A 13,823-nucleotide genomic window follows, 5' to 3' on the forward strand; every position below is an offset into this window, starting at 1 on the left:
TGAGGATTTGAATGCAAAGTGATTGACAGTCATTTTGCATTTATGAGAGGTACACGGGTGTCAAACACGGGTGTGTCACGGCCGTTTTCTGGGCGTATCCAAGTCAGCGACTTCATCTTCATTCACTCTTGCACTGGCCCTATTCTTGGTTCTTGCGGTCATTCTGAGCAGTCATGGGGCTGCCTAAAAGTTTGATGGTGCGACCGATATTGCTGATGGGGCATCATTTGTACAAGTGTCTGATTAGAGACGCGGCTGTGGCATTAGCATATTTTGGCAGCAGTGCAGAGTATGAATATGCAGTCACAGCAGGATTAGCATCAGCCCTCTGAATCGGGCCCAAAGACACATCAGATGTATGAACTTAGGAGCTGATTCAGGAGTGGATACAATTGGCGGTGTTGTACACGGCGGCTGTGCGAAAATATGCAAAGGCGCAGGAGTCATCCTGTGTAACAAGTTGCCCGCTGCCAGCGTACAAAGACCAAGCATCCGATCCATTGCATGAGCATCACCAACCCATCTGACATCTGAGTCAGTCGTGTTACTACGGATGTCCAGCAAAACTGCACTGCTGGGGCCAGTGAAACAACAATGCCATGACGCAGACACTGGTTTCAGCTAGAGATGAGCGCCTGAAATTATTCGGGTTTTGTGTTTTGGTTTTGGGTTCGGTTCCGCGGCCGTGTTTTGGGTTCGAACGCGTTTTGGCAAAACCTCACCGAATTTTTTTTGTCGGATTCGGGTGTGTTTTGGATTCGGGTGTTTTTTTCAAAAAACACTAAAAAACAGCTTAAATCATAGAATTTGGGGGTCATTTTGATCCCAAAGTATTATTAACCTCAAAAACCATAATTTACACTCATTTTCAGTCTATTCTGAATACCTCACACCTCACAATATTATTTTTAGTCCTAAAATTTGCACAGAGGTCGCTGTGTGAGTAAGATAAGCGACCCTAGTGGCCGACACAAACACCGGGCCCATCTAGGAGTGGCACTGCAGTGTCACGCAGGATGTCCCTTCCAAAAAACCCTCCCCAAACAGCACATGACGCAAAGAAAAAAAGAGGCGCAATGAGGTAGCTGTGTGAGTAAGATTAGCGACCCTAGTGGCCGACACAAACACCGGGCCCATCTAGGAGTGGCACTGCAGTGTCACGCAGGATGTCCCTTCCAAAAAACCCTCCCCAATCAGCACATGATGCAAAGAAAAAGAAAAGAAAAAAGAGGTGCAAGATGGAATTGTCCTTGGGCCCTCCCACCCACCCTTATGTTGTATAAACAAAACAGGACATGCACACTTTAACCAACCCATCATTTCAGTGACAGGGTCTGCCACACGACTGTGACTGATATGACGGGTTGGTTTGGACCCCCCCCAAAAAAGAAGCAATTAATCTCTCCTTGCACAAACTGGCTCTACAGAGGCAAGATGTCCACCTCATCTTCACCCTCCGATATATCACCGTGTACATCCCCCTCCTCACAGATTATCAATTCGTCCCCACTGGAATCCACCATCTCAGCTCCCTGTGTACTTTGTGGAGGCAATTGCTGCTGGTCAATGTCTCCGCGGAGGAATTGATTATAATTCATTTTAATGAACATCATCTTCTCCACTTTTTCTGGATGTAACCTCGTACGCCGATTGCTGACAAGGTGAGCGGCGGCACTAAACACTCTTTCGGAGTACACACTTGTGGGAGGGCAACTTAGGTAGAATAAAGCCAGTTTGTGCAAGGGCCTCCAAATTGCCTCTTTTTCCTGCCAGTATAAGTACGGACTGTGTGACGTGCCTACTTGGATGCGGTCACTCATATAATCCTCCACCATTCTATCAATGTTGAGAGAATCATATGCAGTGACAGTAGACGACATGTCCGTAATCGTTGTCAGGTCCTTCAGTCCGGACCAGATGTCAGCATCAGCAGTCGCTCCAGACTGCCCTGCATCACCGCCAGCGGGTGGGCTCGGAATTCTGAGCCTTTTCCTCGCACCCCCAGTTGCGGGAGAATGTGAAGGAGGAGATGTTGACAGGTCGCGTTCCGCTTGACTTGACAATTTTGTCACCAGCAGGTCTTTCAACCCCAGCAGACTTGTGTCTGCCGGAAAGAGAGATCCAAGGTAGGCTTTAAATCTAGGATCGAGCACGGTGGCCAAAATGTAGTGCTCTGATTTCAACAGATTGACCACCCGTGAATCCTTGTTAAGCGAATTAAGGGCTGCATCCACAAGTCCCACATGCCTAGCGGAATCGCTCCCTTTTAGCTCCTTCTTCAATGCCTCCAGCTTCTTCTGCAAAAGCCTGATGAGGGGAATGACCTGACTCAGGCTGGCAGTGTCTGAACTGACTTCACGTGTGGCAAGTTCAAAGGGCATCAGAACCTTGCACAACGTTGAAATCATTCTCCACTGCACTTGAGACAGGTGCATTCCACCTCCTATATCGTGCTCAATTGTATAGGCTTGAATGGCCTTTTGCTGCTCCTCCAACCTCTGAAGCATATAGAGGGTTGAATTCCACCTCGTTACCACTTCTTGCTTCAGATGATGGCAGGGCAGGTTCAGTAGTTTTTGGTGGTGCTCCAGTCTTCTGTACGTGGTGCCTGTACGCCGAAAGTGTCCCGCAATTCTTCTGGCCACCGACAGCATCACTTGCACGCCCCTGTCGTTTTTTAAAAAATTCTGCACCACCAAATTCAAGGTATGTGCAAAACATGGGACGTGCTGGAATTTGCCCATATTTAATGCACACACAATATTGCTGGCGTTGTCCGATGCCACAAATCCACAGGAGAGTCCAATTGGGGTAAGCCATTCCGCGATGATCTTCCTCAGTTGCCGTAAGAGGTTTTCAGCTGTGTGCGTATTCTGGAAAGCGGTGATACAAAGCGTAGCCTGCCTAGGAAAGAGTTGGCGTTTGCGAGATGCTGCTACTGGTGCCGCCGCTGCTGTTCTTGCGGCGGGAGTCCATACATCTACCCAGTGGGCTGTCACAGTCATATAGTCCTGACCCTGCCCTGCTCCACTTGTCCACATGTCCGTGGTTAAGTGGACATTGGGTACAACTGCATTTTTTAGGACACTGGTGAGTCTTTTTCTGACGTCCGTGTACATTCTCGGTATCGCCTGCCTAGAGAAGTGGAACCTAGATGGTATTTGGTAACGGGGGCACACTGCCTCAATAAATTGTCTAGTTCCCTGTGAACTAACGGCGGATACCGGACGCACGTCTAACACCAACATAGTTGTCAAGGCCTCAGTTATCCGCTTTGCAGTAGGATGACTGCTGTGATATTTCATCTTCCTCGCAAAGGACTGTTGAACAGTCAATTGCTTACTGGAAGTAGTACAAGTGGGCTTACGACTTCCCCTCTGGGATGACCATCGACTCCCAGCGGCAACAACAGCAGCGCCAGCAGCAGTAGGCGTTACACGCAAGGATGCATCTGAGGAATCCCTGGCAGGAGAGGACTCGTCAGAATTGCCAGTGACATGGCCTGCAGGACTATTGGCATTCCTGGGGAAGGAGGAAATTGACACTGAGGGAGTTGGTGGGGTGGTTTGCGTGAGCTTGGTTACAAGAGGAAGGGATTTACTGGTCAGTGGACTGCTTCCGCTGTCACCCAAAGTTTTTGAACTGGTCACTGACTTATTATGAATGCGCTGCAGGTGACGTATAAGGGAGGATGTTCCGAGGTGGTTAACGTCCTTACCCCTACTTATTACAGCTTGACAAAGGGAACACACGGCTTGACACCTGTTGTCCGCATTTCTGGTGAAATACCTCCACACCGAAGAGCTGATTTTTTTGGTATTTTCACCTGGCATGTCAACGGCCATATTCCTCCCACGGACAACAGGTGTCTCCCCGGGTGCCTGACTTAAACAAACCACCTCACCATCAGAATCCTCCTGGTCAATTTCCTCCCCAGCGCCAGCAACACCCATATCCTCCTCATCCTGGTGTACTTCAACACTGACATCTTCAATCTGACTATCAGGAACTGGACTGCGGGTGCTCCTTCCAGCACTTGCAGGGGGCGTGCAAATGGTGGAAGGCGCATGCTCTTCACGTCCAGTGTTGGGAAGGTCAGGCATCGCAACCGACACAATTGGACTCTCCTTGTGGATTTGGGATTTCGAAGAATGCACAGTTCTTTGCTGTGCTGCTTTTGCCAGCTTGAGTCTTTTCATTTTTCTAGCGAGAGGCTGAGTGCTTCCATCCTCATGTGAAGCTGAACCACTAGCCATGAACATAGACCAGGGCCTCAGCCGTTCCTTGCCACTCCGTGTGGTAAATGGCATATTGGCAAGTTTACGCTTCTCCTGCGACAATTTTATTTTAGGTTTTGGAGTCCTTTTTTTTCTGATATTTGGTGTTTTGGATTTGACATGCTCTGTACTATGACATTGGGCATCGGCCTTGGCAGACGACGTTGCTGGCATTTCATAGTCTCGGCCATGACTAGTGGCAGCAGCTTCAGCACGAGGTGGAAGTGGATCTTGATCTTTCCCTAATTTTGGAACCTCAACATTTTTGTTCTCCATATTTTAATAGGCACAACTAAAAGGCACCTCAGGTAAACAATGGAGATGGATACTAGTATACAATTATGGACTGCCTGCCGACTGCAGACACAGAGGTAGCCACAGCCGTGAACTACCGTACTGTACTGTGTCTGCAGCTAATATAGACTGGTTGATAAAGAGAAGATGTCTATGTAACTATGTATGTATAAAGAAGAATGAAAAAAAACCACGGTTAGGTGGTATACAATTATGGACGGACTGCCTGCCGAGTGCAGACACAGAGGTAGCCACAGCCGTGAACTACCGTACTGTACTGGGTCTGCAGCTAATATAGACTGGTTGATAAAGAGAAGATGTCTATGTAACTATGTATGTATAAAGAAGAATGAAAAAAATCCACGGTTAGGTGGTATTACAATTATGGACGGACTGCCTGCCGAGTGCAGAGACACAGAGGTAGCCACAGCCGTGAACTACCGTACTGTGTCTGCTGCGACTGGATGATAAATGATATAAAAAATATATATATATCACTACTGCAGCCGGACAGGTATATATTATATATTATATAATGACGGACCTGCTGGACACTGTCTGTCAGCAGAATGAGTTTTATTTTTATAGAATAAAAAAAAAAAAAAAACACACAAGTGAAGTCACACGACGAGTGTTTAACTTTTTCAGGCAATCACAATATAAGTATACTACTAACTATACTGGTGGTCAGTGTGGTCAGGTCACTGGTCAGTCACACTGGCAGTGGCACTCCTGCAGCAAAAGTGTGCACTGTTTAATTTTAATATAATATGTACTCCTGGCTCCTGCTATAACCTATAACTGGCACTGCAGTAGTGCTCCCCAGTCTCCCCCACAATTATAAGCTGTGTGAGCTGAGCAGTCAGACAGATATATAATATATATAGATGATGCAGCACACTGGCCTGAGCCTGAGCAGTGCACACAGATATGGTATGTGACTGACTGAGTCACTGTGTGTATCGCTTTTTTCAGGCAGAGAACGGATTTATTAAATAAACTGCACTGTGTGTCTGGTGGTCACTCACTATATAATATATTATGTACTCCTGGCTCCTGCTATAACCTATAACTGGCACTGCAGTAGTGCTCCCCAGTCTCCCCCACAATTATAAGCTGTGTGAGCTGAGCAGTCAGACAGATATATAATATATATATAGATGATGCAGCACACTGGCCTGAGCCTGAGCAGTGCACACAGATATGGTATGTGACTGACTGAGTCACTGTGTGTATCGCTTTTTTCAGGCAGAGAACGGATATATTAAATAAACTGCACTGTGTGTCTGGTGGTCACTCACTATATAATATATTTTGTACTCCTGGCTCCTGCTATAACCTATAACTGGCACTGCAGTAGTGCTCCCCAGTCTCCCCCACAATTATAAGCTGTGTGAGCTGAGCAGTCAGACAGATATATATAATATTATATATAGATAATAGATGATGCAGCACACTGGCCTGAGCCTGAGCAGTGCACACAGATATGGTATGTGACTGACTGAGTCACTGTGTGTATCGCTTTTTTCAGGCAGAGAACGGATATATTAAATAAATTGCACTGTGTGTCTGGTGGTCACTCACTATATAATATATTATGTACTCCTGGCTCCTGCTATAACCTATAACTGGCACTGCAGTAGTGCTCCCCAGTCTCCCCCACAATTATAAGCTGTGTGAGCTGAGCAGTCAGACAGATATATATAATATTATATATAGATAATAGATGATGCAGCACACTGGCCTGAGCCTGAGCAGTGCACACAGATATGGTATGTGACTGAGTCACTGTGTGCTGTGTATCGCTTTTTTCAGGCAGAGAACGGATTATAAAGTAAACTGCACTGTCCTCACTAGTAAACTCTCTCCACTCAGTCTCTACACTTCTACAGTAACAGTACTCCTCCTAGTCAGCTCCAGTAAATCTCTCTGTCTCTTATAATCTAAATGGAGAGGACGCCAGCCACGTCCTCTCCCTATCAATCTCAATGCACGTGTGAAAATGGCGGCGACGCGCGGCTCCTTATATAGAATCCGAGTCTCGCGAGAATCCGACAGCGTCATGATGACGTTCGGGCGCGCTCGGGTTAACCGAGCAAGGCGGGAAGATCCGAGTCGCTCGGACCCGTGAAAAAAAACATGAAGTTCTGGCGGGTTCGGATTCAGAGAAACCGAACCCGCTCATCTCTAGTTTCAGCACGCCCAGAAAACAAGGCCTGCACGACCCTGCTTTCTGCAACACTCAGAAATGGCAGCAGGTGTTTATGCGTCCACCTCTGAATCTGCGCCTTCATTCATAGAGAAGTGTAACTGTCCCTGTAGTTTACCTGCACCAGTTTCATAGGAGTCTTCTATTCCCGCTCTGTGCTCTGCTCACACTTGCCTACTTGTGAAAAAGCATATCCGGGAGGACACTGAGAAAGTAACACCTATACGCACACACGCAGGACTGTTTCTAGCCAATTTGGCTCCCACTGCGAGATTTAAAAATGGGGATAAGGTGAAATCAGGGAGTTTGCTAGACTGTTCAGGGAGTTAGGGAGATTGCTACTATTTCAGGGAGTCTCCCTGACAGTGGGGGAGAGTTGGCAAGTACAATGTGGCCTAGCCTGTGATGTAGCCGCTAGATTTAAATGCTAATTATTTAAAAGGAGAAACCAACCTGGTCAAGAATTGCCATTTAAAATCTAGCAGCCAACTTCTCATGTCTGCCTGCAACTTGCAGTGTAGGTTACTACATAAAGAAACACAGACTGTGACTGCAGATAAGAACCACTTGGCCCATCTAGTCTGCCCCTCTTTAACCATGGCCCTCATTCCGAGTCGTTCGCTCGGTAATTTTCATCGCATCGCAGTGAAATTCCGCTTAGTACGCATGCGCAATATTCGCACTGCGACTGCGCCAAGTAATTTAACAATGAAGATAGTATTTTTACTCACGGCTTTTTCTTCGCTCCGGCGATCGTAATGTGATTGACAGGAAATGGGTGTTACTGGGCGGAAACACGGCGTTTTATGGGCGTGTGGATAAAAACGCTAGTTTCCGGAAAAAACGCAGGAGTGGCCGGGGAAACGGGGGAGTGTCTGGGCGAACGCTGGGTGTGTTTGTGACGTCAAAACAGGAACGACAAGCACTGAACTGATCGCAGATGCCGAGTAAGTCTGAAGCTACTCTGAAACTGCTAAGTAGTTAGTAATCGCAATATTGCGAATACATCGGTCGCAATTTTAAGAAGCTAAGATTCACTCCCAGTAGGCGGCGGCTTAGCGTGTGTAACTCTGCTAAAATCGCCTTGCGAGCGATCAACTCGGAATGAGGGCCCATATTGTTTCCTCAAACCCTATTTGATCCTTATTTCTTTGTAAGGATATACTTCTGTCCATCTCCTACATGTTGACATTGCTCTACTGTCTCTAGTGACAGTATTAACATCTTCGTATATGTAAAGGGGCATTACAAAGTTATCAGAGGAATTATTTATTAAAAGAACTCTGTTTAGGACACATGGGCACTCACTGAGGCTGGAGGAGAGGAAATTCCGTACGCAACGGAGGAAAGGGTTCACTGTTAGTGCAATAAGGATTTGGAATTCCCTGCCAGTGAAGGTGGTAATGGCGGACTCTGTAAATGCATTTGAAAAACGGATTGGATAAATTTCTGATTGAAAAAGATATCCAAGGTTATAACATTTAAAATATTGACATTGATAATCCGGGTGTAACATGTTAGATAGGCGTTAACTATAGTGATGAGCGGATTCGGTTTTACTCGGTTCTCAAAACCGAATCTTATTGGCTATCCAAAACACGTGACATCAGTGAGCCAATAAGATTCGGTTTTGAGAACCGAGTAAAACCGAATCCGCTCATCACTAGTTAACTAGTCATAAAACATTGCTTCAGCAGGTACATTATAATCAACTCGACTTAATACAGGTTGAACACGATGGGCATTTTGCCTCTATTCAACCTCAATTACTATGTATGTGTTGGCCTCTACTACCTCTGATGGGAGGCTATTCCACTTGTCCACTACCCTTTCTGTGAATTTTTCCTCAATTTCCTCTGACCCTCCCTCCAGTCTCAGTGCATGTCCTCGTGCTCTAATACTTCTCTTCCTGTAAAGAATGTGTCCCTCCTGGACTTTGTTAAAACCCTTGATATACAGTATTTGAAATACTTTCTGGGTATGTTTTGTGATGTAGGCCATGCACCATTTTAGTTGCCCTTCTTTGTACAGTCAATGTATTACAGGTTGAGTATCCCATATCCATATATTCCGAAATACGGAATATTCCGAAATACAGACTTTTTTGAGTGAGATAGTGAAACCTTTGTTTTTTGATGGCTCAATGTACACAAACTTTGTTTAATACACAAAGTTATTAAAAATACTGTATTAAATGACCTTCAGGCTGTGTATATAAGGTGTATATGAAACATAAATGAATTGTGTGAATGTAGACACACTTTGTTTAGTGCACAAAGTTATAAAAAATATTGGCTAAAATTACCTTCAGGCTGTGTGTATAAGGTGTATATGTAACATAAATGCATTCTGTGCTTAGATTTAGGTCCCATCACCATGATCTCATTATGGTATGCAATTATTCCAAAATACGGAAAAATCCGATATCCAAAATACCTATGGTCCCAAGCATTTTGGATAAGGGATACTCAACCTGTAATAGCCTTTTGAAGATATGGCCTCCAGAATTGAACACAGTATTCTAGATGAGGCAGTACCAATGACCTGTACAGTGGCATTATTACTTCTGCTGCTGATTCCTCTCCCAATGCAGCCAAGCATCTGACTTGCCTTCCTAATTGCTTTGTTATATTGCTTACCTGACTTTAAGTACCCTAAAATAGACTCCTAGATCCCTTTCCTTCTCGGTAGTTTCCAGTATAGTGCCATTTATAATATATTTAGCCTTTGGCTTTTTGTAAGCCAAGTGCATGATTTGTAATTGCCATGTTCTTGACCATTCCTCTAGTCTCCCTAGATCATCATCGATCATTTGTTTAACCCCCTGGTGTATCTAACCTGTTTACCTTTTTGTAATCTGCAAAAAGGCATACCATCCCTTCAATACTATTTACAATGTCATCAATAAAGTTTTTAAAAAACACTGGTCCATGTACAGATCCTTGGGGTACTCCACTGGTAACCTTTTCCCTCCTGTGAATGCACTCCATTTACTACAACCATCTGTTTTCTAACCTGCAACCAAGATCGCATCCATTCAACCATTTTAGCATAAAATCCCAAGATTTTGACTTTATATAACAGTCTGTGATTTGGAATTGTGTCAAAAGCTTAACTAAAGTCTAGATAGGCTATATCTATGCCCTCCCTTTTCCCTGTCTATCCCTTTAGTCACCCAGTCAAAAAGTCAATAAGGTTTGTTTGACATGACCTCCCCACAGTAAATCCATGCTGTTTGGGATCCTGTAAATTACTGAATTTTAGATAATCTACCACTCTTTCTTTTAAGTGTTTCTATCATTCTCCCTACTACTGATGTAAGGCTTACTGGACGGTAGTTGCTTGCTTCTTCCTTGTGTCCACTTTTGTGCAGTGGTACTATGGGGCTGATTCAGAGATGGATGCAGCCGCAGGTCTGTATGCAGCCAAGTGTCCATCTGGTATACACACGCGCACCAGCCGCAGGGTGCTTAAGTGACCCTTCGCTTTGCGGCCGCATCCCGTAAGGGTGCTGCTGCAAGGTGATTGACATTGGTGGGCATTCGGGGGGAGGGGGCGGCATTGCGGGAGCATGCCTAACAGGGGCGTGTCACTGCATTCTCGGGGTTGCTGCATGACCTCAACTTCAAATTTACCTCAAATTGATGCACCCACTTTTAAATTGTGGACTCATAGCAGGTCAGCACCACACACATGCTGGGTGGCCTTTCTCTGTGCTGGGCGGCCCCCAGCGTGTGAGAAGATTGATGCAGATCTTGCCGCTGGAAGCAAGATTTGTGTCAATCTCTGACTCGCCGCCCATGCTCTTTTCCAGTCCTCTGGAATTGTACCTGTAGCTAATGACTGGTTGAATAATTCTGTCAATGGTGCCACCAGCACCTCTTTAAGCTCTTTTAGTATCATTGGATGTATCCTATCTGGACCCATTGATTTATCCACTTTCAGCTTTGCAAGTTCTGTTAGGACCTTCTCCTCTGTAAATGTACTTGTTTCATTTTACTGAATATCCCTGCAGCTTAACTGTGGCCCCTTCCCCTCTTTCAGTAGTGAGTACTGGGCAAAAATAATAATAATGAAGATGATCTGCTATTACATTGTCTCCCTCAACAAGACTCCCAGTCTGTCTTTAATCTTATTATTCAGACTTTTGTTTTTCTCCTTTTGCTTATATACCGAAAGAGTTTAGCCTCCATTACCCACTGACTGGGCCATTTTCTCCTCGGCTTGTCCCTTTTGCACATCCGATTGCCTTCTTAGGGGCCTATTGGTCACCATCCACATCCAAGGATGTGAGGTGATAAAATCACCCGAATCCGCACTGCGGTAATTGATTACATCGCACAGATATATCAATTATCACATGCAGGACAGATACCTGACTGCAGCATCATTGGGGTATTTTTCGTGAAAAATACCCCGATGTCCTGCAGCGCATGTGCCTCCACTGCCGACATTGCCGCAACTGTTGAACCCCCCCCCCTCCACCGCCTGCACTGTAAATATGCTCCCCAGTCCAGGGAGCCGGTCCATGCTGCTCCTGCAGGGCTGCCGGGCACTGGATCCTGTGTGCTGCTACTACCCCCAGTGCAGTAAAGTGAGCTGCCATTTTGCAGTGTTGCTTTACTGCACAGGGGGTCACAGCCCAACATATGCAGGACCCCGGCGCCCTGCAACGCTCACCAGAGCAGCGGACACCAGCTCCTGGACTATACATTTTTATTTATTTTTTCTCCCAGTTGTCAGCTGGTGTGACAAAGCTAATCACACTGCTGGGTCCCTGCATAGCTTTCTCTGCCAAGGGGTAGAGAAAGCTGTGCAAAAGGCTGCATATTGCAGTGCTGCCCTGTGATTTCACCAGCTTGAGCTGGCAAAATTATCACAGGGCACGTTGCGATTTTTTTTTTTTAAATTCTCTTACGTCCTAGAGGATGCTGGGGACTCTGTAAGGACCATGGGGGTATAGACTGGCTCCGCAGGGGACATGGGCACTCTAAAAGACTTTAGATGGGTGTGCACTGGCTCCTCCCTCTATGCCCCTCCTCCAGACCTCAGTTAGATCCTGTGCCCAGAGGCGACTGGATGCACTGAAGGGGAGCTCTACCTAGTTTCTCTGAGACTTTTTTTTTATTTTATTTTTTATTTTCAGGGAGCACTGCTGGCAACAGGCTCCCTGCATTGTGAGACTGAGGGGAGAGAAGCAGACCTACTTAAATGATAGGCTCTGCTTCTTAGGCTACTGGACACCATTAGCTCCAGAGAGAGTCGGAACGCAGGTCTCACCCTCGCCGTTCGTCCCGGAGCCGCACCGCCGTCAGGGGCGTCTTTTCGTGTGGGCTCAATGGGCTCTTGCCCAAGGGCCCCAGGAGTATAAGGGCTCTAGGCTGATAGCTGAGGGTCCCCTCTTTCCAGGGGTACCAGATTTTTGAAAATCGGCCCTAGGGAACCAGAGATATCCGAGTTCAAAGCAGTGGTCCCCATCCAAGCCTGTTAATTGCTATTACCATCAAGATATCTCAGGCTCTGTATGACTTAGCGTTTTTCTGATGGTACATTTAAAAAGCTGTGACTCTTCCCTTTCGGTGGACACTAGCAGCTTGTCTCTACTATGCTCAGAACCAGAGATATCAGCCTTCAAGCAGCTGGTCCCTGCTCAAGCTCCACACGCCTAATATGCAGTTTTGTATATTTGTTGGTGGACTGTTCTGGCTTCTGAACTCTGATCCCCAATTCCCCAGAACCTCCTGACAGGTGAGACACTCTAATTTTTTTAGCCCATGCAAAGCTAAGAAATATTTTTCCAGGAACTTGACATATCTGCAGTCAAGCAAGCTGCCCTCCCACCAGAAAATGATGAAAATGAAGCCCACTCCACTATCGACCTCTCCCTTACATATTAAACACCCCATACCACCCTGGAAGTCATGTACCGGGGCCCCTTCATTCAGCCCAATGCCACATTCTACAGTTTAGTGTTCTCCCTCCCGCCCCATCTTTGCAGTAAAGGAGTAATTAGCAGAAATTACTGCTCCAGGTCCTACATGCTGAGCGGAAGCTAGAACACCCCCTACCGCCCATGGGATATCAAAGCTGCCGTTGATAGCACCCCCACCCATGGAGGATGGGTAGGGGCCCCAGTGTATTGCTGTGCCCAGGGGCCCACACTGCTGTTAAGACGGCCCTGACCGCCGTCCTCCTCACAGAGCCGGAAGATAGAAGCCGGGTGAGTATAAGAAGAAAGAAGACTTCAAAGGTGGCAGAAGACTTCAGATCTTCTCTGAGGTAACGCGCAGCGGTAACGCTGCGCACCATTGCTCCCACATACAGTGGGCACTGAAGGGTGCAGGGGAGGGGGGGCCCTTGGCAGCAATAATAAACCTCTAGGGACTGGCTAACAAGTATATAGGCTGCGGAGGCAGTATATTTAATAATCCCCCGCCAGTAGTGAAAATTTGAGCGGGACCGAAGCCCGCCGCTGAGGGGGCAGAGCTTGATCCTCTAGCACTGACCAGCGCCATTTCCTCCACAGCACACTGCAGAGCACCTGGCTCCCCGGACTCTCCCCTGCTGAACACGGTGGCAGAGGTCAAACAAGAGGGGGGGGCACTTTTAATTGGCGCAGTGAGTGTTTATGCATGTATTTATATAAAAGCGCTGTTTTATCTGGGAATTTTATTTCCAGTGTCAGTTGGCGCTGGGTGTGTGCTGGCATACTCTCTCTCTGTCTCTCCAAGGGGCCTTATTGGGGAACTGTCTCCATATTGATATATCCCTGAGTGTGTGGGGGTTTCGGTACGTGTGTCGGCATGTCTGAAGCGGAAGGCTCATCTAAGGAGGAGATGTAGCAGATGATTGTGGTGTCTCCGTCGGCAACGCAGACACCTGATTGGTTGGTCATGTGGAATGTTTTAAATGCAAATGTGACTTTATTACATAAGAATGGACAAAGCAGAGTCCAGGGAAAAAGCAGGGAGTCGATCCATGGCTTTGACTGTGTCACAGGGCCCTTCAGGGTCTCAAAAACGTCCCTTATCCGAAATAGCAGA

The 13,823-nt window shown here is 46.5% G+C and overlaps 1 protein-coding gene across 1 annotated transcript in view; it reads left to right on the forward strand.

Annotated features, from left to right (window-relative positions):
- The window catches only part of LOC135057424 (ovostatin homolog), a 169,836-nt gene that overhangs the window by 131,606 nt on the left and 24,407 nt on the right, over nt 1-13,823 (forward strand). The gene's annotated exons all lie outside the window — the stretch shown is intronic.

Source organism: Pseudophryne corroboree, chromosome 3, assembly GCF_028390025.1.
Source record: "Pseudophryne corroboree isolate aPseCor3 chromosome 3, aPseCor3.hap2, whole genome shotgun sequence".
Taxonomy (NCBI): Eukaryota; Metazoa; Chordata; class Amphibia; order Anura; family Myobatrachidae; genus Pseudophryne; species Pseudophryne corroboree.